We start from the raw sequence: 25,000 nt of genomic DNA, 5'->3' as shown, positions 1-25,000 counted from the left end.
AGCTGGTGAAGGAAGACTTTATGTTGTGGTATTGCTGGTAAGAAAATAATGAAAAGGACGGGGAAGAGGAAGAAGACGGCAAGGAAGACGAGGAAGAAGAGAAGTACAAAGGAAAACAAAACGGCAACAAATCTAAAGATCCTTACTAATGCTGTTTGGGAGGAGGAGGACGAAAAGGAGGAGGAGGAGGAGGAGGAGGAGGAGGAGGAGGAGGAGGAGAAACAAGAAAAATTATTATTACTCTCCTGTTCGTTGTGGGGATGTGGGAGGAAACGTTATTGAAGTGGTGGTGGTGGTGGTGGTGGTGGTGGTGGTGGTGGTGGTGGTGGTGGTGGTGGTGGTGGTGGTGGTGGTGGCGTGCCGGTCACATACTTAAAGGAAAATAATGAAGCGGGTGGTGATGATTTGGGGAGTAACGGTGATTGCGATCGACCTTTGGGAGGGAGGAGAATTAGGAGGAGGAGGAGGAGGAGGAGGTTGCCGTGTCATTTACCATAAACTGTAAGGAAAAATCATGTAAATAAAAGAGGCTGATGGAAAATTTGGTCCACTGACCTACGACACGCGTGGAGGAGGAGGAGGAGGAGGAGGAGGAGGAGGAGGAGGAGGAGGAGGAGGAGGAGGAGGAGGAGGAGGAGGAGGAGGAGGAGGAGGAATTGGAACACGTTAACATAAAAAGGAAAACAAAAGCAAATGAAAAAGAAGGGGAAACAAGACTGAATACACAATAATGATTAAGTAGGAAGAGAAAGAGAAAGAGAGAGAGAGAGAGAATGATCAAGGAGAAGGAAGAAAAGAACAGAAAGAGGACACAAAATACATAAAAAAAAAATGATAATGACAACGAGAACAAATAACACACACACACACACAGAGAGAGAGAGAGAGAGAGAGAGAGAGAGAGAGAGAGAGAGAGAGAGAGAGAGAGAGAGAGAGAGAGAGAGAGAGAGAGAGAGAGAGAGAGAGAGAGAGAGAGAGAGAGAGAGAGAGAGAGAGAGAGAGAGAGAGAGAGAGATCACAGAAGACGACAGAAAGAAATAAAACGCAGACAAGGAGAGAAAAACAAAAGGAGAAACCTGGAGCGTAGATGAAGTAAAGAAAAAAGACAAGAAAGAAAAGACAAGAAAGAGATAGAAAGAGAGAAGAGGAGAAAGACGACAAGACATTAGAAAGCGGAGGAAGGAAGGAACGAAGGGAGGAAGGAGGAGAGGCAATAAAGAAATAAGAGGAGAGATAAACCGAGCAGGAATGAGGAACACGGGATAATAGGAGGAGTTGGAGTAGAGAGAGAAGGAGAGAGAGGAGGAGGAGGAAAAGGAAGAGGAAGATGAGGGGACATTAAGGAGGAGAAAGGAGAAGGACAAGGAAGGAAAGAATTGATTACGTACAATTGACAAGTGTATAAGACATGGAAATTGATCCAGGTGCTCAATCTTACCTGTCAATCACCTCAAGCCTTGGGAGGAAGACACACCTGAGGAGGAGGAGGAGGTGGAGGAAAAATAGATTTGAGAAAGAAAGAGGGAGGAGGAGGAGGAGGAGGAGGAGGAGGAGGAGGAGGAGGAGGAGGAGGAGGAGGACGAGAGAGAGAGAGAGAGAGAGAGAGAGAGAGAGAGAGAGAGAGAGAGAGAGAGAGAGAGAGAGAGAGAGAGAGAGAGAGAGAGAGAGAGAGAGAGAGAGAGAGAGAGAGATTAACTAGAGAGAGAAGAGGGTGAAGGGAGAAGAAAGAGAGCTTAAGAGGAAGAGGTGAGAGGAGCAGATGAATGAAGGAATGAAGTGAGGGAGCGACAGAGGGAAGGAGATTAGTGAGAGGATAAGGAGGTAAAAATAGGGGAGATGAGGGAGAACAAGTAAGGGAAGCAGGATAAGACGAGGAGGAGGAAGAGAAGGGGCTTGAAATCCATAATTCTTCTCACACGGGTTGAAAGAGAACAATAGATCGACAGCATAATTAACGTTACTACACACACACACACACACACTTCACTATTGCCACCACCACTACTACTAATAATAATAATAATTCAACTGTCTTCTTTTTTTCCAGTGGGCCTTTTTTTCAGTCATTTTTATTGCCCTTCTTACACACACAAGAAAACTATGAATAAAAAAAAAGTTAAAACAACAGCAACACTCACTCACTCAGTCCCAGCTAACAAAGCCAACACACCTTCTCGTCACACGCAACACAGCGGCATCTTTGAAACACTCCCAGGGCAGAAATGAGATAAAATGCATCAAAGTGAAGAGAAAGAACACAAGGCACATCAAAGCTGCCAACAACCCTCCTCTTGTCTCTGTACCATGTCTGCCTTTCCACTTGGCTCTGCGTGGTCACAACTGTCTTTTCTCTGTCACGACTCCCTCTGTCTCAAGTGTGTCGTATTTCTCTGGCTTGTTTTGGCACTGCTCTGCTAAGTTCGGAAAGACAATGTACAATATTTGACTGTAAAGACTAATCATATAAATATTTTACTATTATTGTGTCTGTTATTTGTTAGTTTATTTGTTTCAGATATGTTTTCCGGAGACATTACCATTTACTAACAACGGAAGAAACCAAACAACGTGCTGGAGAGAAACACCACCACCAATACAAAGCGACACAAAAAAAAACTCATATAAATAGATCACTTCGTGTCTACTCTTTATCACAGCGAGGTGAAAAATTTGAACCCATAGCAACAAACATCACTTTATTGGGGAGGAACCGCATCAAAGACAAGCGATACAAAATTATATAAAAAAAAAGTTCCAAGAATATTCAACTTTCCATTTACTTTTCATCCAACTGAGATTTAGGAGAAAAAAAACTAACCCGGTACAAACAAACCTCACTTTACGGGGAAAGAACCGAGAGAACCAAGGGAACCGAGGCCACAGCAAAGGTTCAAATCATTCGGTGTTTTCCGGCAGAACCACAGCTGGCTTCCTCTAATTGGTGGCGGCCCTTTTATGAACCGCTCGCAAACTTAATTAATTTTACATATGGGTAGTGAGTTAATCGCTAACTACATGTAATTAACGACCAAACAGGTACTCTCTCTCTCTCTCTCTCTCTCTCTCTCTCTCTCTCTCTCTCTCTCTCTCTCTCTCTCTCTCTCTCTCTCTCTCTCTCTCTCTCTCCTTTCTTCATTCTATCCTCTCATCAATTTCTCAGGATGGCCTCTCTCTCTCTCTCTCTCTCTCTCTCTCTCTCTCTCTCTCTCTCTCTCTCTCTCTCTCTCTCTCTCTCTCTCTCTCTCTCTCTCTCATTCTATCCTCTCATCAATTTCTCCCGATGGCCTTCTCTCTCTCTCTCTCTCTCTCTCTCTCTCTCTCTCTCTCTCTCTCTCTCTCTCTCTCTCTCTCTCTTTATGTAACTCTCACTCTCTTTCTGTAACTCTCACTCTTTATAGCTCTCACTAACTCTCTCTCTCTAACTCTCACTCTCTCTCTCTCCCTCTCTCTCCCTCCCTCTCCCTCCCATCTCTCCCTCTCTCTCCCCCATCTCTCCCTCTCTCTCCCCCATCTCTCCCTCTCCCTCCCCTCTCTCTCCTCCCATCTCTCTCTCTCTCTCTCTCTCTCTCTCTCTCTCTCTCTCTCTCTCTCTCTCTCTCTCTCTCTCTCTCTCTCTCCCTCCCTCTCTCTCTCTCCCCCATCTCTCCTTCTCCCACCCTCTCTCTCCCCCATCTCTCCTTCTCCCACCCTCTCTCTCCCCCATCTCTCCCTCTCCCTACCCTCAATCTCCCCAAATCTCTCCCTCGCCCTCCCTCTCTCTCCCCCCATCTCCCCCTCTCCCTCCTTCCCCCCATCTCTCCCTCTCCCTCCCTCTCTTCCCCCATCTGTCCCTCTCCTTCCCTCCCCCCATCTCTCCCTCTCCCTCCCTCCCTCCCTCCCTCCCTCCCTCCCTCTCCCTCCCTTCAAGGTTGATCACATCCATCTTAACTTCGTGATCTATTGCACAAGTTTCGTTCAAAGTGAAAAAAAAATGTGTCGGAACTTCAATATCTAAGGCAGGAGAGAGAAGAGAGAGTGAGATACAGAGAGGAAAAGCAAGAATGAAGGAAGGAATGTGAGAGAGAAAACAGGATGCAAGAGTCTGGGAAAAAGACGATGAGAAAGAAAATGTAAAGAGAATGGGAAAAAAAACAAGTAGGAGAGAAGGAACAGGAAAGGAGAGGAGAGAGAGAGAGAGAGAGAGAGAGAGAGAGAGAGAGAGAGAGAGAGAGAGAGAGAGAGAGAGAGAGAGAGAGAGAGAGAGAGAGAGAGAGAGAGAGTAGAAAAATGACGAAAGAACAGAATAAAAATACGAGAGCAAGAATGAGACATAAGAAATAAGAATGGGAATTTTGGAAGAGGGTTTCTGACTTAGGACAACAAAACTTAAATAAAAAAAAAAAGACCCAATGAAGTCGCCAGTCACTTAATTAAGCAGTCTGAAAGAGCAAGTCCAGAAATTACAGAGCGGTGTCAAGAAACCTCCCTCTTGAGGGAGTTTAAGTCACAGGCAGGAAGAAATAAAGAAGCAGGGAGTTGCAGAGAATGAGAACAGGAAAAGATATAGTCGTAAGGAAAAGAACGAAGGATGGTAGAGAAGAGACGTATGCAGGATAAGAAAGCATAGTGGAAGAAGTGGCAGGGAAAACGATGAAGGATACTGGAGGAGATGAGAGAGAATACTAAAGATTTTACTTTGAGAGGAAGATAAAGCAAGAGAGAAGTAGTAGCAATGAGGGTGAGAGAGGACACTATAAATACGTGTATATACAGAAATTTAGATAATTGCAAAAAGGAAGTTTAGAGGACATAAGTTATAGTAATTGTTAAAGTGGTAATAGAAGTTGGTGGAAAAGGTGATGGTCATAAGTAATGGTTGTAGTGGTGGTGTGTGGTGAAGATAATGGTGTTATATAGAAGTGTCCATTGTTATCGTGAAATGTGACGTTGAAAATACAATATAGTAGTTTGATATATATATATATATATATATATATATATATATATATATATATATATATATATATATATATATATATATATATATATATATATTATATATATATATATATATATATAAAGTTAAGAGAATTGCTAATTGTGGTGTCGTATGGTGGTGAAAAGCCTGCAATTATGGTCGTGGCAGCAGCAGCAGCAGCAGCAGCAGCAGCAGCAGCAGCAGCAGCAGCAGCAGCAGTAGTAGTAGCTGCAGCAGTCGTAGCAACAGTAGTAGTAGTACTAGCAGCAGCAGCAGCAGCAGTATAAGTAGTAGTAGTAGTAGTAGTAGCGGTGGTGGTGGTGGCAGTATTGGTAACGGTGGTGGTAGTAGTGGTGGCAGCACTAGTGGTAGTGGTGGTAGCAGTGGTTTTGCTGAGAGGTGATGGAGTGGCACAGCTCAAAATAAAAGATGATAAAAGGGCCGCCGCGGTGCTGTAATGGACACCGAGAGGAAGGAGGCGATAACTGGAGATATATAGAGAAGTATTGGTACAGCCCGCTGGGAAATACGTGACGTGGTGGTGATATTAACACTCCCACGTCCCCTGAGACTTGCACGTCACCTAACCTAACCTAACTTGACTCAACCTACCTCAAGATATACAAAGTATTAACACTCCCACGTCCCACGAAGGCTACACGTCACCTACACTAACCTAACCTGCCTGACTAACCAGCATGATGGTTGGCTGTGAGTTATTACTGAAGTCATCTGAACTTAAATTAACTGAACTAAACATAACTGAAGTAAGTAGAATGAGCGTCACACACACACACACACACACACACACACACACACACACACACACACACACACACACACCAATATATAAAAGGCTAACACACTAAATATCAAGAAAACTAGTAAGAGGGAAACAAAAAAAAGGCAAAATAAAAATAACGAACATGAAAAAGAAAACACACACACACACACACACACACACACACACACACACACACACACTGACAAAACTAACAAAACAAAATAGAACAAAAATAAATAAATAAACAAAAAGTCAAAAAAAGAAGAAAAAAAAACACATTAGCTATATACTGTATTACGAACCCCAGACTGAATGGGATCCAATTCTAGACGCTCAATACTCGATACCTTTCACGTCCCAACACTCAAGAGCCAGCAGGAGCGAGGGTAAGCCAGGCAGACCACCGCCCCGCCCCCCGCTGCTCCTTGAACACTGAACACACTGCACGTAATGAAAGCAGTACAACAGGAGCACTACAGCAGCAGGCGAGGGCTGTAATCAGGACCGCTACTGAAGGAGACTGATATGAAAGTGCTGAAGTGTGATCAATACGAGATAGCAGAGTAGGATTAATAAAAATATGATGGCTGTTTTAATTACGAGGTATATACGAAGATTATGCAAAAAATAGAATTACTTCATTTGGAAATCTGGATCACTACTGCAGAAAAAAAAATACAATAAAAATACTGAAAAAGTGTGATCAAGATAGTAGAATATGATTAATAGAATTATGATGACTGATGACTATTTTAATTAAGGAATGGGGGACAACTATGCAAAAATAAGATTACTTCATTGGGAAATCAAGACCACTACTGCTGGATGAAGAAAATGACAATAGAGGGACTGGGGAAAAATGTTATCAATATACACAGTAAAATAAGATAGATAGAAATATAATGAAAGAAAATTATCAAAAATTATAGAATCATTAGGAAACCATAACCACTACTGAAGGGAACACAATAAAAGGACTAAAAAGTGTGGTCAATATGAGATAGCAGATTAGTATAGACTGAAATATGATTGTTTTAATTAAGAGGTGTGGAGGAAAACTATATATAAATATGAATACTTTATTAAGAAATCATGACCACTACTGCAGAAGAAAGAAAATTACAATAAAATACTGAAAGTGTGACTAATATAAGATAGCAGAATAGGATAAAAAGAAATACGAGTGTTTTTTAAGAACCGGAATGAAAATTATGCAAAAATAAGATCATTAGGAAACCATAACCACTACTAAAGGAAACTGACAACAAAAAATGAACTGAAAAAATTAAATCAAAATAAGACAACAGAACTGGAGAGACAGAAATATTATGACTTTTAAAGAGGTGTGGAGGAAAATCATACAAAAAAAAAAAAAAAAAAACAGGATAACTTCATTAGGAAATCAGGACCACTACTGCAGGAGACTAACAATAGAAGCACTAAAAATGTGTGGTCAATACGAGATAACAGAATAGGATAGGCTGAAATATGATGACTGCTTTAAGAGATGTGGAAGAAAATTAAATAAAAATAGGATTACTTCAATAGAAAGCCACGACCGCTACTAAATTGCAACAAAAGGATGGGAATGAATATCTGCTCACTATTATAAATGAACACAATGGATATGAAAAAAAAGTACCGCATCCAAGAGAAATTGATACAAGAATAAAAAGTGTTTAATTAACTGGAAGGAAAAGACTAGGATTATTTAATTATGAGCAATCACGACTGCAGCAGGAAAATGACAATAAAAGAACTAAAGAAAAAGTTTGATCAAAGTAGGACAACAGAACACGAGCAATATGACCGTTACTCTAAGATGTTTGGAAGGGAAGGACAACACAAGAGTACAAGATAAACGGAACGCAAAGAACGATCAATGTAATAACACAACACGACAGATATACAAAAAGGTACCACGTTCGAGGTGGATATGACAATTGCTCTAAAAATTTCAAAAGAAAATGACAACACGAGAATAGAATGTCTGATCAACAGGAACGTAGAGTCTGGTCAATATAATACCAGGATACGACGAATATTAAAAAGAAAGAAAAAAATAAAACGGCACGTGTGAGAGAAACACGAGGGTTGCTCTCAGATTTGAAAGAAAACGACGATACAAGAATAAAAAGCGATTGGTCAGTAGCAACGAGCAGGTATGATCAATATGAGATAAAAGAATACGACGGAGATTACAAATAAAATACCACATCGAAGAGAACTACGATCACTACTCTGATATTTCACAGAAAACAATGGTACAAGAATAGAAAGTGTTTGATCAATAGCAGCGAAGAGAATAGAATTATATCATTAGGAAATACCACGTACAAGAGAAAATTTAATACAGTATAATGCTGCACTTGATAACACAATTAATGGACAGAAAAAGTGCACAGCGACAAAAAGAGTAACGGGGAGAGACGAGGCAGTAGATTGAACATACAACGACCGCAAGAACACAAAGCTATGTAAAATAAATACAATCTAATAATAAAATGAGAACAATGACTTACTAAAGAGCTTTCTCATGCTTAGCAGTATTGGTGAAAGCGAGTTTTGCAAGAGGAAAACTTAAAAAAAATATTTGTTTCATTATTGAGTGAGCTGAGGGAAGGAGACAGTCTAAGTGGGTATTGGGAGGAGGAGGAGGAGGAGGAGGAGGAGGAGGAGGAGGAGGAGGAGGAGGAGGAGGAGGAGGAGGAGGAGGAGGAGGAGGAGGAGGAGGAGGAGGAGGAGGAGGAGGAGGAAAACTTAAAGGAAGATATTTAAAGAGAGGAATACAGAGGAGTATAAAGTAAAAAAGAATTCACGAATGACGATACTAAGTAGAAAGGCGATATTTTCATTTATCAGTTCCTGATAACACACACACACACACACACACACACACACACACACGTCTTAACATATCTTCTTCATAGAATCTCTCTCTCTCTCTCTCTCTCTCTCTCTCTCTCTCTCTCTCTCTCTCTCTCTCTCTCTCTCTCTCTACAGCCCACCTCTTTCCATTCAGACCCAAGCAGAGTCTCTCTTACCCTTATCCTCCCCATCCCCCCTCATATCTTCACCTTTTCATCCCCCATGCCAGCTTTCGTTAACCCCACTTTACTTTCCTGCCCTTCTTCACTTTCCGTTATCCTTCTATTTTTTCTTTAATTCTTCTCCTTGCCCTCTTTCTTCTTTCTTTATTTCTCCTGTACTGAATTCCTATCTCGTTTGCTCTCTCTCTCTCTCTCTCTCTCTCTCTCTCTCTCTCTCTCTCTCTCTCTCTCTCTCTCTCTCTCTCTCTCTCTCTCTCTCTGTCCCTTGTGCCTTATTTTTTTTCCTAGCGAGTCTTTTCAATTTCAACCTTCCCTTTTCTTCTTCCCGTAGAGCCAAATCAGTACATAAAAAAATCATGTTCCCCGAAGAGGCGTGTTATTATTTCAGGGGACATTCTTATTTGGTGATTAATGACGTGTGTAACAGTTCATTGAAAAATATTTAGTAAGCGCTGAAAGGACAAGAAAAATCATTATTGTTATTGGGACGAAGAAGTGGAGCAGAAGGAGGAAGAGGAGGAGGAGGAGGAGGAGGAGGAGGAGGAGGAGGAGGAGGAGGAGGAGGAGGAGGAGGAGGAGGAGGAGGAGGAGGAGGAGGACTTAAAGGAAGATATTTAAAGAGAGGAATACGGAGGAGCAGAAAGTAAAAAAGAAAAAGGAAAGAAGAGGAGGAGCAGGAAAAGAGAGAGGAATGTGAAGAAGAGAAACAATAAGTGATAGGAGGAAAATACACAGCAAGAGAATAAGAAGAAAAACTGGTAAGAGGAGGAAGAAGAGAGAAGAATAAGAAACGTGAAGAAGAGAGACAGGAAGATGAGGATAAAAAGACGAAAAAAAGGAGGCAGAAAAAGTAAAGAGGAGAAAGAAAAAAAGGGGAATGAGATACGTGCAGAAAAAAAAAAGAAGAAACAAGACAATGAGGATAAGGAAAAGAAAGACATGAAGAATAAGAAAATAGGAGGGAGAGGAGTAGAGACAGAAAGAAGAGGAAAAGGAGGGAAAAGAAAAGAAACAGTTTGACGTGAACAACCACCACCAGACACCAACACTCACCATCACAATCTCCACACCCACCAACCACAACTACCACAATCACCACCACAATCATCACCACTCGCCACCACAACCACTACCAATTTCCACCACAATTTTCACACCCACCAGTCACAACCACCACAACCACCACCACAACCACCACCACTTGAAGCGTCCTAACAAGAACCAGAGACAAGTTTCTACAATTAAAAAAGACATTATTTCCATCAGCCTCCAGGGAAGGTCAACATACAGGCCAGAATTCCAATAACATTACACACGGGGAGGGGAGGATGGACAGAGAGAGAGAGAGAGAGAGAGAGAGAGAGAGAGAGAGAGAGAGAGAGAGAGAGAGAGAGAGAGAGAGAGAGAGAGAGAGAGAGAGAGAGAGAGAGAGAGAGAGAGAGAGAGAGAGAGAGAGAGAATTTTTGGACCCCCGCTCCACACACACACACACACACACACAGAAAGGTCGTGTGTGTGTGTGTGTGTGTGTGTGTTTTCTGTTTTGTTAGGTGTCTTAGTTCTGTATGCCCTGCTGCCTCTTAAGATTGTACCACTTCAATAGCGTTTTTTTTTTCTTTTTTTTTTATGGGAATGTTCGATGATGGAAATTTAAATCATGGAATGTATTTTTTTCATGATTATTTTGTTGTTTGCGTCTGAATTCCCTCTGTGCTGTACGCCCTGTGAGGACTGCATCACTTTAACAACTTTTCTTTACTCTTATAGGGATGTTGTGTTGAGAGAAATTTAAATCATGGAGTGAATTGTCCTTCTTGATTTACTTTTTTTTATTATGTGTCATCCCCCCTCCCCCCAACAGCCCTTTCGCCTCTGTTGAGATCGTACCCCGGCAATAATTTTCAGAGCCATTAGCGTCTGGTGAAAATTAAATCACGTGTGTTAGAGAAAAGTAAATTCAGTTTGTGGGTTCATCACTGAAACAATATTGGTCGAGCAAGCACCATTACCGCTCCCTCCTCCTCCTCCTCCTCCTCCTCTTCCCCCCACTGCTACTCCATTCACACCTGTCTTTATACTTCCTCCTCCCTCCCTTCCCTCACTCCCTCCTATTCTCTCCGTCTCATTTAATTATGTAATATCATCTCATCTTATATTATTGACTCAACGTTTTTCTTCCTTACTTCCAGTCCTCGTCAGGGAATCTCATGTTATTCTTTATTATTATTATTATTATTATTATTATTATTATTATTATTATTATTATTATTATTATTATTATTATTACTATTGTTATTTAGGTATTGATGAATTTTATTTTTATCATTTTTTTTCTCGTTTAAATTTCATGTTATTCTTTATTTCTTTCACAGTACGCGTTTGTTATTATTATTATTTTTCTTTTTATTAGAGGTTTTCTTACGTTTTAATTCTCAGTAGCTATTATCATTTCTATTGTCTTTATTTATGGTTCCTTTTCGTACAATAAAATATGTTTCAATACTTTTGGTCCTTCAAGTTTCTTTCACGACTTGTATTCTTTCCTTGACAGAATAGTTTCCTTGTTTCCTGAGTCCTCCTCCTCCTACTCCTCCTCCTCCTCCTTCTTCTACCTCTCCCCCTTCCTCTTCCTCTTCCTCTTCCTCCTCCTCCTGCATTTCCATCTTCTTCAACCCTCATTTTGTCATCACTCCCCTTCAAACACTTTTTCCTTGCCTCTAATTGCCTGATCCTTCCTCTTCCTCCTCCTTATAATCTTGGTCTTGATATTATTCTCTTTATTTTTCCTCTCCTAACATTATGCATCTATTTTCTTCTTCCAAAAATAGAACGAAGAAGGAAATAGATCAATAAATAAAGCATATATTCAACTTAAATGACTGAATATACAGATAGAGAGTAAAAGAGGAAATAGTAGACAAGTTGAATAAATGATGGGAATAAGGAGCAAAATGACGGAACAGGTACACAAATTTATGATGAATTGAGGAAAAGAGAAAACTATAATAACAAGGTAGTGTAGATAATAACAGGAAATATTAGATAAGTAGAATAAACGATGGGAATAGAGTAGAACATGATATAATGGGTGTAGATGAAGAAATGCGTGATAAAAAAGATAACAAAACAAAAACAAAAAATGAATAAATGAATACATAAAACTCAGTCATCATCAATAACCCCCAAAAACATGCTACACTTTTTTTTTTCAAAACGTTATTATGTGAAGTAAAAATAAAAAATAAGGATAAATAAGAAATGAGTAAGCATTGAATAAATAAATATATTTCTGTTTGGGGACGAAAAAATGCAAGTAAAACATTAATCGGAAAAATAGAAAAAAACAAATTACTCTCTCTCTCTCTCTCTCTCTCTCTCTCTCTCTCTCTCTCTCTCTCTCTCTCTCTCTGAATGCTTATGAAAAACAAGTTTTCTTCAGATTAGTTCATTCTTCCCTCTTCATTTTTATAAGGATGGAAGAAGAAAGGAGTGCAGGAGGAGGAGGATTAGCGTTTGGAGGAGGAGGAGGAGGAGGAGGAGGAGGAGGAGGAGGAGGAGGAGGATAACCTCTCCATCTAGATTTTACACGTCGTTAAAATCCATTAATAAACGTTACTTAAATCTTCATTTTGTTAAAAGGAAGACGAGGAGGAGGAGGAGGAGGAGGAGGAGGAGGAGGAGGAGGAGGAGGAGGAGGAGGAGGAGGAGGAGGAGGAGGAGGAGGAGGAGGAGGAGGAGAAGGAGAAGGAGAAGGAGAAGGAGAAGGAGAAGAAGGAGGAGACGGAGAAGGAGAAGGAGAAGGAGAAGGAGAAGAAGAAGAAGAAGAAGAAGGAGGAAGAGGAGGAGGAGGAAGATGAAGAAGATGAAGATTATGATGATGGTAACGATAGAAGAGAAAGACACCTACAACCAACACGACACACACACACACAAAAAAAAAAAGGAAAAAAGATAGGAAAATACAGAAGAGGAAGGGGAAACATAAATAATGAAGCGGTGACAGTCGGGAGGAAGGTTACCGGGAAACAAGAGGAAGTGGAAAAAAAGATAAGGAGGAAAAAAAAAAAAAAGATAAGTGTGGCGGCGTGCTGAGTAGAGGAGGAGGAGGAGGAGGAGGAGGAGGAGGAGGAGGAGGAGGAGGAGGAGGAGGAGGAGGAGGAGGAGGAGGAGGAGGAGGACACAGAAATGAGGAAGAAAGTTTAAATTAGAGACAAGCAACGGCATCCACTTACAAGACAGGACTACAACCTCTCTCTCTCTCTCTCTCTCTCTCTCTCTCTCTCTCTCTCTCTCTCTCTCTCTCTCTCTCTCTCTCTCTCTCTCTCTCGACACTAAAACTAGTATAAAACTACGATTTTTTTTTTTTTGTTAGCAAACTCGAAAAAAACTTAAAGAATAAAATACCTTTGAAAATTACATACCTATCTCTTTAGCTCGGCACAGACGTCAAGGTTCATCTATATCAACTCTATTTAAAATAATCTTACTGTTTTATGATTTCCAAACACTAAAATAGGAATACGAAGAAAGGCTAAGTAAAAATCATCTTTCGAGGAAATTTCTCTTTCATTCAAATATGGCTAGACTAATGGTTGAAGGAGAGAGAGAGAGAGAGAGAGAGAGAGAGAGAGAGAGAGAGAGAGAGAGAGAGAGAGAGAGAGAGAGAGAGAGAGAGAGAGAGAGAGAGAGAGAGAGAGAGAGAGAGAGAGAGAGGATTTACTACAAATAAAGACACAGACAGAGAGAGAGACCCAATAAACAGTCTTTAAATGAAAAAAAGGAGGAAAATAAAGAGAAAGAGGAAGATAGAGACAGAGGAAGGGACCCAACAAATACTCAATATAAAAAAGACGAAAAATACAAGAATTCCAAACTGAAAAAGAGAGTCAGATAAGTGGAGGAGGAGGAGGAGGAGGAGGAGGAGGAGGAGGAGGAGGAGGAGGAGGAGGAGACAGAGTTTGATCAGCACAATGGTTCGCCTAACAATTACACAAACAATATTTCACAATGACAGCACCAATAACCATTCTAAGCCAATCAACAACACCCGTTTTTATGCGACGCTCGTACTGGCTCCGCGATGCCTGGCTGCGCGGTGACTGGTGGTGACTGATGGTGGTGGTGGTGTGCTCTCTCTCTCTCTCTCTCTCTCTCTCTCTCTCTCTCTCTCTCTCTCTCTCTCTCTCTCTCTCTCTCTCTCTCTCTCTCTCTCTCTCTCTCAAGGATAATCATAAAAACATAACTAGAACAATGGAGAATATGCTGAAACACACACACACACACACACACACACACACACACACACACACACACACACACACACACACACACACACACACACACACACACTTAAAAATCAAGAGGGGAAAGGATATAACAATAGAAAAGCTTGCAAAGGAGAAGAAAAGGACAAGAATAAAAACAAAAATAACAATACTAAACAGAAACAAAATTCAAAACACACACAGACACACACACACACACACACACACAAATCTACCTCTTATTTGTAAACAGGAATGAACATCACAAGCACTGTATTACTTACATTTCAAGTAATATAACACTCACCTTTTACTGCTTCACAATTACACGCTTCTCTTTTGCTCACAGACCAGCAATTGCTTCATCCTTCAGCCTTAAAATACGTGCAATGCTTTCTAATGCAAATCAGCGCGTGCTTTTCTGGTGCACGTGTCACGCCGGTTGTTTAGCGCTGGTGGTGAACTCAATTAACCTTGATTTTCACTTTACTCGCAATGAAACGTAATATTCCGGGCCGTAATGTCACGCCACGAGGCGCCGGGGACTTGGCCAGCACTGTGCAAGTTTATACGTGGGAGTCGTGAGAGTCCTGAGTGCTCGGGAAGGATTTTAACTTTGGTTTTGATTACGTTTAGGACTTTATAAATTGAGGAGTTTTCAAGGAACGATATGTGTTAAGAATATTATTACGATGTTTTTTAGGGTGAGTGAGTAACTGATGATACATCTTATTTAATATTGTGGAAATGAGTTTTGGTTATGCGTATTTCCTAGCATGACAAATATAGACCAAGGTTTTTTTTCGAAGTGGGAGGAACGTGATAAATAATATAGCTTGACATAGACGATATTTTCAAACTTATTAATGGATCTGAAATAACTTTGATGTAAAATTGTAAGTTGATATGGATGAGAGATTTGTGACTATTTTAATGCTGAGCGTCTAAAAATGTTGCAGCCTTGCTTTCCAGTTGACTCATTTAATTAAAAAGCGGATACTCGTAAATTGTAATCAGATACTTCTAGAGCACAGAAATATTAATGTCAAAATTAATGTGAAGTTCATACACCTTTATTTTATGTTATCTCTGCCACTCACAACACAATATCGATACACCATTCAAATATTCCTTTTTTAACGGCCACCACTTTTTCAATATCCAAAACTGTATACTTTATAAACCCACATCACTCTGAAAGGCAGGGGATGAATTTCTGGACTCTCTCTCTCTCTCTCTCTCTCTCTCTCTCTCTCTCTCTCTCTCTCTCTCTCTCTCTCTCTCTCTCTCTCTGTCTCTCTCTCAATTTATTTCACAGCCGTTAACCAATTTCTATATATATATATTAATAGAGAAAAACGCCATTAACGTAACAACTTGTCAGGCCGCCAATTAATTCCCCCGTGAAACATTTCCCTCCCCATCTCTGTTCGTCATGTTCTCAATTTTCCTGTTACTCTAATTGTTATTCTCGTTTTTGTTAGCTTGTTAACTTACCAATCTGTTGTGAGGTTAATTCATGTCTGTCTCTCTGCTTGTATGTCACTATCTTTGCTCCCAACGTGTTCATTCGGTCGCTCGTGCCATCGTTCATGCGTGTATATCAACCCTTTTGTCGCTGTCTCTGTGTGATTGTCTTTTGTCTCTCGAATTTAATGGTTTGTATCTTTTATTTTTTTATTTTTTTTAGTCAGTGTCCAAATAGTGTGTGTGTGTGTGTGTGTGTGTGTGTGTGTGTGTGTGTGTGTGTGTGTGTGTGTGTGTGTGTGTGTGTGTGTGTGTGTGTGTGTGTGTGTGTGTGTGTGTGTGTGTGTGTGTTTTTAACTACGTACTATGTATGTAAATAAGTATGTCATTCTGTGTGCGTTTATATTGCAGAGTATGTTTGTATATTATTACACGCATTTGTGACTCCACCGCACGGTGACTAAAAAAATTATGATAAAATATTTAGGTTTAAAATTAATGTCACTGATATTATGATTATAATTTACGTTCGTATATTATAATCATTATTACTATTATCACTATCATCATCACTAGTAGAAGAAGAAGAAGAAGAAGAAGAAGAAGAAGAAGAAGAAGAAGATGATGAAGATGAAGATGAAGATGAAGATGAAGATGAAGATGAAGATGAAGAAGATGAAGATGAAGATGAAGATGAAGATGAAGAAGAAGAAGAAGAAGAAGAAGAAGAAGAAGAAGAAGAAGAAGAAGAAGAAGAAGAAACCATAACAGTAGTATCGTTATCATTACCAATAATTTTATGGACCCCTTTTTTTCCATTAACACTCATTCTACTCTACTAATCTATGTATTAATAAATCTCACATCTACATAACATTTTTTTTTTCTAATTCTATTCTGCTTTGTGTACTTTTATAATCAATGCATTCATTCGCCTTCATCACCTTTAATTCTGTGCATCTCCCTGTCTTTCTTTATTTTGTCTGCCTAACTCCTGTCTGTCAATCCACACAAGGGTCAAATCTTTACACAACAAAACAGCTACAATAACCTTTCCCTCTCGCATCTCCCTCATTGTCTGTCACTTCCCGAGCACTCATCTATCCCTTCACGCGCATCTTTCCAGTTATTTGTAGCCTCAGTGTCTCTGTTTCCGTTTTGTCTTTGTATCTTTCTGTTTGTCCTAGTGCTCAAGTGTGACAGCTTCTCCCTCTCTCACTCGCTCTCACTTGCCATCACTCGAACAAAAGGCTCTTCCATTCCGTGTCCCCAGTCCCTCCCTCTCACGCCATAAATGCGATTGTTCATATCATCCCGCCCCTTTCACTGCGTCCCTCCACTTGCCTCTTCTGTCTGTCAATCTGATCGCCTTTTGCAACACTGGAGGGCTGGACGTGACGAGAGGTCTGTGTGTGTGTGTGTGTGTGTGTGTGTGTGTGTGTGTGTGTGTGTGTGTGTGTGTGTGTGTGTGTGTGTGTGTGTGTGTGTGTAGGTGTGAGAATGTGGGTAGATGTGTGTTTGTTTGTCTTTTAGGTCTATTTCTCTCACTTTTCTCTCTCTCTCTCTCTCTCTCTCTCTCTCTCTCTCTCTCTCTCTCTCTCTCTCTCTCTCTCTCTCTCTCTCTCTCTCTCTCTCTCTCTCTCTCTCTCTCTCCAAATGGAAGCAGAGCGAATGGCATCTATGAATTTTTCTCCCTTGATATGAGAGGACAGCTGACACGTCTCTCTCTCTCTCTCTCTCTCTCTCTCTCTCTCTCTCTCTCTCTCTCTCTCTCTCTCTCTCTCTCTCTCTCTCTCTCTCTCTCTCTCTCTCTACATTTTTCCTATCTCCCCTTTCCAGCCATCCCAATAATTCCTGTACCTACCTTCCATTCCTCCACCTTCCTGGCTTTCCCCTTTCCCTCATTCATTATATGCTCCCTTTTTCCTTCCACGCCTCTCTCCATTCCTCCCTCCAGCGGTCCAATACTTTTTTCCTTCCTACCTTCCTTCACTGCTTTCCTTTCCATTCATCTCCCTTCTTGCATCTATCGACCAACCTTTGCACCTCAATTATTTCACTTTTCTCCTTTCCTCTCTTTCATACTCTCCATTTCCTCCTACCTATGTGCTTTTCCTTTCCTCTTCCTCCTCGTCTCCCCTTCTACCTGCTAACTACAGGATGTGAATGCATTACTAACTCCTGCTTCTCTCTCTCTCGTCCACAGGTGAGGCTGGGAATGTGAGCGCAGCGGGCAGGTAAGTGCACAAAGAAACACAAAGGATGGGCAAAGTAGTAGTAGACAGACTGGTGTTAGAGGTAGGTTTAAGTTAAGGTGTGGTGTGAAGAGAGGCAGGGATGTATTGTTGGTGATGCTTTTAATATACATACAGAAACACACGCGTCTATACACAAGAGAAGGACTAGTAATGTTGGATGGACTGGTGATAAGAGGAATGTTTCGAGTTAAGGAGTCTGATTTACAGAGATGCTGGGTAGTGTTGTCTGATGTGGATTAATAAACACGCTGAAGCACACACGTTCACATACACGCTAGTAGACTTTATTTTAGCTGTCCTGTCTCTTATTTTAGATCAGATGAGGTAGATTATTTGTTTGTTTTTCCACGTTTGTTTATTTGTGTGTACTCGAACACTTTGAACATAATGAACACACACACACATACTTACGTACACACCTTTAAACAAGTGATAAAATTCCCTTCAGATGGAGATATATACTGAACACACACACACACACACACACACACACACACACACACACACACACACACACACACACACACGATCTTCATCTTAACATATCTTTTACTTGGATACACAAACTGAATCTTCTACTGTATCTATTTTCGCTTTGGCTTTCTTTGCCTTCCTTGGTATGTACCCTAACACCACCAATATACCAGACGCAACATAAGAAATACATAACACGTCTCTTATTTTCAGACTATAAAGGATATGAATTGCATCTTCAGTCGGTTCTTCCTTTGCCTTTCCTTCTGTTCCTTGCTGTGTACCCCAACACCCCGAACGCAGCATACACAAGGAGTCTACAGCTTAACTACCCTCCGTCTTTTTAGTTTAGATTAGATATCCCTTTAGACTAGACTGAATTGATTCGCTTACGTTTCCTTGTGTTCATTACTCTCCACCCAAACACCCAAGCACAATCAACCAACACTAAACACATCAGCAACATAATCACTCGGTAAAATTTTAACTACAGAAGCATAGAAACACAAAAAATTGCATCTTTAGTCTATTATTTTCTTTACATCTTTTTTTTTGTTCCTTGCATTGAAACACCTGAATGCGATCAACAAACACTAAACAACACACACATACAACATAATCACCCTACAAAATACACTAGTGGTCTTCATCTTAGCTAAACCATGTCTCTTACTTTAGATTCGTTATTCGTTAAGAGTTGATTAAATGTATTCCTTTACATCTCGTCTTCCATTACCACTTACCTTATCACCCAAAACATAGCCAACACACACACACACACACACACACACACACACACACACACACAAACATATAAGGAGTCATCATTTTAAGTTACCCCTTACTTACACATACGTAGATTAGATCGCAGGAAAATTATATCTCCTACCTCTTCTTCCTTTCCCTTTCATCGCCACGTACCCCAACACACGGACAATCCACTAAACAACATACGAACGTACATACACAAAAGGAGACTTCATTTTAATACTCCAACACCTCTTTCATCTGTTCTTCCTTCACGTCTCTTTCTGTCCCTCGTACCCAAACACCCGAACACAATCAGCAAGCACTAAACAACACACACACACACACACACACACACACACACACACACACACACACCAACAATGTAATCACTCGACAAAATACACTCACACCCCAGCACTCCCTAATCCAACACCTTCCTGCACCCCTAAATACTCGCGCCGATTCCCTTTCCAATACACTAAATTCACCCCGAACACTGCATGGGGGAGGACCAAGAGCGGAGGAATAAATTTAGAGGGTTCCTTGCCGGGCCTAATGCGTGTGCCTGCTGGTGGCTCGTGTTTGCAATGCCACACGCCCGTCCTGAAGGGAGAATATATGATTGCACGTCTCAGGATCCCGGTGATCAAGAGAATGTTTAAGTGCAGTGCGGTTTTCATGATGAGATGTAGTCCCGCTTGCATGATTAGAACGGAACTAGATGCTGCTGCAGGGGCGGATGGATGGATGTACCAGGGAAGGGAAAGGACGAGATGGCAAAAATTGAAGTTGAGAGGGAGATGAGATGCATGTCAGAAGGAGGGAGTATTGAAGGGAGTAAGAAAGGTAGAAAGCGTAAAGAAAAAGGAGTTTCTGATTTGTGAAGATTACAAGGAGGAATGAAGAACAGACGGAGATGGATGCAATCGGTAAAGGAGGGAAAGAGGGAAAAATAACCTTAGGAGATGAGATGCGGGTTATAGAGGAAATACTGAAGGAAATAAGAAAGGCAGGACATTTACATAACAGTTTTGGAGTTGCGAATATTACAAGGGAAAGGGAACCAAAGATTGCGAGATGGAAGCAATCTGGAAAGGAGGAATGAAAAAAAAAATAAATAAGATTAAAAAAAAAATGCAGATTGTAAAAAAAGGAAATACGTGAGGAAACAAGGACAGAACACTTAGATAAAAGTTTTAGTGATGCAAATGTTTGAAGGGAAAGGAAACTGAAGATTGAGAGATGAAAGCAATCTGGATCGGAGGGAAGGAAAAAAAAATGAAGAAATACTGTTAATAAAAAGGAAATACTTAACAAAACAAGAAGCACAACGCACTTACATAAGAGTCTTAGTGATACAAATGTTTGAAAGGAAGGGGGACTGAAGACTGAGAGACTGAAGTAACTTGGAAAAGGGGGAAAAAAAAACAGAAGAAATGCGGTTATAAAAAGGAAATACTGAGGGAAACAAAAACACAACATATACATAAGTTTCAGAGATGTGAATATTTGAAGAAAAAGGAAACTAAAAATACAGATATGGAAGTAATCTGAAAAGAAGGGAAAAAAAAAAGCTTCTCGTATGTGGTTTATAAAATTGAAATACTGAAGGGAAACAAGAAACACAGGACATATACATAGCAGGACTTTTAGAGATAGGAAGAGATACTAAAGATTGAGAGACGGACGGTATCTGGAAAGGAGAAAGGAGGAAGGAAAAATTACGAGAGATGGGATGTATGCCGAAAGAGGAGGCATTGAGAAAAGTAAAGAGTATATAAAATCCAAAAAGAGGAAAGCGAAAAGATGAAGCGTACCAAGAGGAGAGCTTGGAGGGTGGAAAAAAGAGGAGTTTTCGATTTTAGAAAGGTTACGACCACGTGGGAAAAAAGATAAGGAAGGGGAAGGGAAAAACAGGACTGGAATTTGGTGAAAGCATAAAAAAAATAAAACAAAAGATAAAAAAAAAAGAGAAATATGTAAAGATAAAAAAAATGTTGAAATGCCATACAATGTTGAGAAAATAAAGCAAAAAATAATAATATCAGGTAAGAAACAATACATGATAGATTTGATGATATAACAGGACGTGAAATTTGGTGAAAACAAAAACAAAAATAAGTAAACAATATTAAAAAAAAAAAAGGAAAGAAATACCAGAGAAAGTTGAGAAAATTAACAAAAATTAAGATAGTTAGAAGTAATGGAAAACAGAGGTCAGGAGGAAAGACGAAAAGATGAAAAGAAACATAGGCAAAAGAAAACGAAAAAACTTCAATGGAGTATGGATGGACTGAGAAAAGCGACGACGAAGAGGAAGAGGAAAAAATAAAAAGGAGAAATGGAGAAAACCAGAAGGCATGAAAAGCGGAAGGAAGGCATGCAAAGAATGAAGGAAAACCAGAAATGAGAGAGAGAGAGAGAGAGAGAGAGAGAGAGAGAGAGAGAGAGAGAGAGAGAGAGAGAGAGAGAGAGAGAGAGAGAGAGAGAGAGAGAGAGAGAGAGAGAGAGAGAGAGAATTTAAATGACAGACGAAAACACAAAAGACGTGAAAGAGAGATAGAACACATGACAAAGAAATAACAGGAAAAAAGAAGGAAAAGAACGAGACGTAAAAATACACATAAAAAAGAAATGACAGAAAAAAAAAGAAAAATACAAAGAAACATTAGAAAAGAAAGGTAAAAAAAATGAATGGAAATAAAAGCGTGATAACGATATAAAAAAGAAACACAGTAAAAAGAAAAAAACGTCAATTTCACAGTAAAAGTCATAGAAACTTTATAAACGAAGGAATGCAAGTCAGTATTTTAACAGACAAGTAATCGATTGAATTCTCAACTGATTAAAATCATCAATTTCTTAATAAGTGTGGTGTGCTTATCTTACCCCCCCCCCACATCTCTCTCTCTCTCTCTCTCTCTCTCTCTCTCTCTCTCTCTCTCTCTCTCTCTCTCTCTCTCTCTCTCTCTCTCTCTCTCTCTCTCTCTCTCATAATTACACTAGCTACTAAAAATAGCTTAGAAAAATAGTAGCGTGTGTGTGTGTGTGTGTGTGTGTGTGTGTGTGTGTGTGTGTGTGTGTGTGTGTGTGTGTGTGTGTGTGTGTGTGTGTGTGTGTGTGTGTGTGTGTGTGTGTGTGTGATGAACTAGTAATCTTCCACGGGTCAAGGTCATGATGGCGGCACGTGGACGAGGAGGAGGAGGAGGAGGAGGAGGAGGATAACAACAACAACAACAACAACAACAACAACAACAAAAGGAAGAACACAAGAGGAAAACGAGAGAAATCAGCTGAAGGGGAGAAAAATTACAGCACGATGATGGCGACACGTGGAAGAGGAGGAGGAGGAGGAAGAGGAGGAGGAGGAGGAGGAGGAGGACGAGGAGGAAGAGGACGAGGATAACAACAACAACAACAACAACAACAACAACAACAACAACAAGTAAAAGGAAGAACACAAGAGAAAAAACGAGAGAAATCAGCTGAAGGGGAGAAAAATTATAGCTGAACAAAGAAAAAAAAATAGCAAAAAAAAAAAATAGTAGTTGAAGAACCAAAAGAAGAAAAGAAGAAAGGAACTCAATTCTAAATCATTCTTCTTCACCGTCTTATTAAGCTGGCCAGGTGAGGACTAACCACGACACACCTGCTGAACACCGCATACAGAGAGAGAGAGAGAGAGAGAGAGAGAGAGAGAGAGAGAGAGAGAGAGAGAGAGAGAGAGAGAGAGAGAGAGAGAGAGAGAGAGAGAGAGAGAGAGAGAGAGAGAGAGAACTGTATGAGGTTAGTTGAAGAGGTGGAGGAGGAGGAAGAAAGGGAGTAGATGTGCGAGAAGGAATAGAGGAAAGAGAGGAAGATTGAGGAGGAAATAGAAAGAGAGGGTGAGAAGGGTGAAGTGAAGGGCGGAACGAAAAAGTGGAAGAAAAGTGGGAAGAATAGAAGTAGTAAAGAGGGAGAGGAGCGGGACAAATATAAATAAGAGAAGAAATGGATGAGGAAAAAATGGGAAAGAGAAAGGAAAAGAAGAAAATGGAAGAAAAATAAGAACGGAGTAGATAAGAAGGGAAAAAATGAACGCAGAAGGAGAAAGAATAACGATAAGGAGACAAATAAACGAGAGAAAGGTAATCTGGAGAAAAGAAGATATACAGAAGGAAAGAAAAGAAAAAATGGAGAAAGGCAGAATAAGTAAGGAGAAGAAACAGAATAGATATGAGGCAAACAATAATGAATGAGCAGGTAAAGGAAAAAGGAAGGAAGGAAGGAAGGAAGGAAGGAAGGAAGGAAGGAAGGAAGGAAGGAAGGAAGGAAGGAAGGAAGGAAGGAAGGAAAGAAAAAAGTGAAGGAAGGAAGGAACAAAAGGAAGAAAGAACAGAAGAAAAGAAGAAAGGAAAGAAGGAAGGAAGGAAAGGAGTGCAGGTGAGGGCAACACATGATTGAGTCTTGCTTGAATATATTCCAAGTTATTCAGTTTACAAATCTGACTGTACCAGAGAGAGAGAGAGAGAGAGAGAGAGAGAGAGAGAGAGAGAGAGAGAGAGAGAGAGAGAGAGAGAGAGAGAGAGAGAGAGAGAGAGAGAGAGAGAGAGAGAGAGAGAGAGAGAGAGAATATGACATTACCTTTTGCTTTATATCATGTAATTTCTTAAACCTACAACGGACGATTTGATATTAGTGTAAAAATCAAATAACAGAAAAAAGTGAAATTACTCATGAAATGATGAAACGAGAGAGAGAGAGAGAGAGAGAGAGAGAGAGAGAGAGAGAGAGAGAGAGAGAGAGAGAGAGAGAGAGAGAGAGAGAGAGAGAGAGAGAGAGTTAATAGCAATCACGCCATAGCATCACAAGTCCATATCACAAACTCAGCCATTCTCTCTGAAGCAAAAATACATCCTGTCTCTCCATCAAATTAAACTTTCACTCCGCGTCACTCCAACCTTTCCATTTCAAGCTAAAAAAGAAGAGAGAAAACAAAAAGTATTCCCTGAGAAGTACACCTTAAATCCGTATAAAGGAAAGTGTTATTCTCTTTTACTTTATCCTTTAATGGTGACGTCCTAGATGATTTAATTAGGTTAGATCTGAATAGGTTGGTCAGGTTAGGTTCTTATCCTTTACTTCCTGCTTCAGTATTATGAGTAATTTTAAAAGGGTATGTAACGCAAAAGTAAATTATATTAGATTAAGTTATGTTATATCAGGTTATGTTAGGTTATTCTCCTTTACTTCCTGATTCAGTGTTGTGGGTAGTTTTGTGAGGTTGTCGTAATATAAAGTAAGAGTGAATTACGTTAGGTTAGGTTATTCTCCTCCTCTTCCTGCTTCAGTACTGTGGGTAATTTTTCAAGAGTGCCGTAATGTAAGGTCACAGTGGATCAATACACCTGACGACACCTGTAACGGCTCCCTGTGTAATACTTAATATCGTGAGCTTTACACAAAGGCAAATTAAGATGCTATTCTCATTTACTTTGTTTAAATAGTGTTAATTTTCTATGGGTGTCCTAATGAAAGGTAGCAGTAGATGAGGGCACCTGCAACACCTGTGCGATGCTTACTGTGCAGATAATTGACAACGTGAACTAAAACGAATGTATAAACTAAGGTGTTATTCTCCTTTACGTATGGTTCAATGTTGTTAATTTCCCAAGGAAGCCTAATGTAACAGTAAATTAGGACACCTGGAAATACTTGTGGGATATTTCCTGTATACATAATTAACAGCGTGACCTTTAAACAAATATAAACTACAGTTATTCTTAATTGGCTCCTTCTCTAATATAACTTAATTTTTCAAGGGTATCCTAATGTAAGGTGAGGGTGCATTAGGACACCTGGAGACACCTGTGGGATGCTTCCTGTGCAGATAATTAACAGAGTGAACTTAAACGAATGTAAACTAAGGTGTTATCGTCTTCATCTTGACTCCAGCATCACTAACACGTCATTTGCATGTTGCCTTTGATCTATTATGCCGGGTAATTTTTTCTCTC

At 40.1% G+C, this 25,000-nt stretch overlaps 2 long non-coding RNA genes across 2 annotated transcripts in view; one reads left to right on the top strand and one right to left on the bottom strand.

The window, feature by feature from the left end:
- LOC135113647 (uncharacterized) overlaps positions 1 to 21,404 on the top strand; it is a 102,114-nt gene extending 80,710 nt beyond the window's left edge. Inside the window, exon 3 of the long non-coding RNA XR_010274924.1 lies at positions 17,729 to 21,404. This is a non-coding gene — a long non-coding RNA (uncharacterized LOC135113647). The remainder of the gene's footprint in view (positions 1 to 17,728) is intronic.
- The window catches only part of LOC135113646 (uncharacterized), a 192,141-nt gene that overhangs the window by 132,965 nt on the left and 34,176 nt on the right, over positions 1 to 25,000 (bottom strand). The window lies entirely within an intron of this gene.

Source organism: Scylla paramamosain, chromosome 26 (genome assembly GCF_035594125.1).
Source record: "Scylla paramamosain isolate STU-SP2022 chromosome 26, ASM3559412v1, whole genome shotgun sequence".
Taxonomy (NCBI): Eukaryota; Metazoa; Arthropoda; class Malacostraca; order Decapoda; family Portunidae; genus Scylla; species Scylla paramamosain.
Note: the sequence above shows the minus strand (reverse complement) of the source record. Positions and strands in the feature narration are given on the sequence as shown.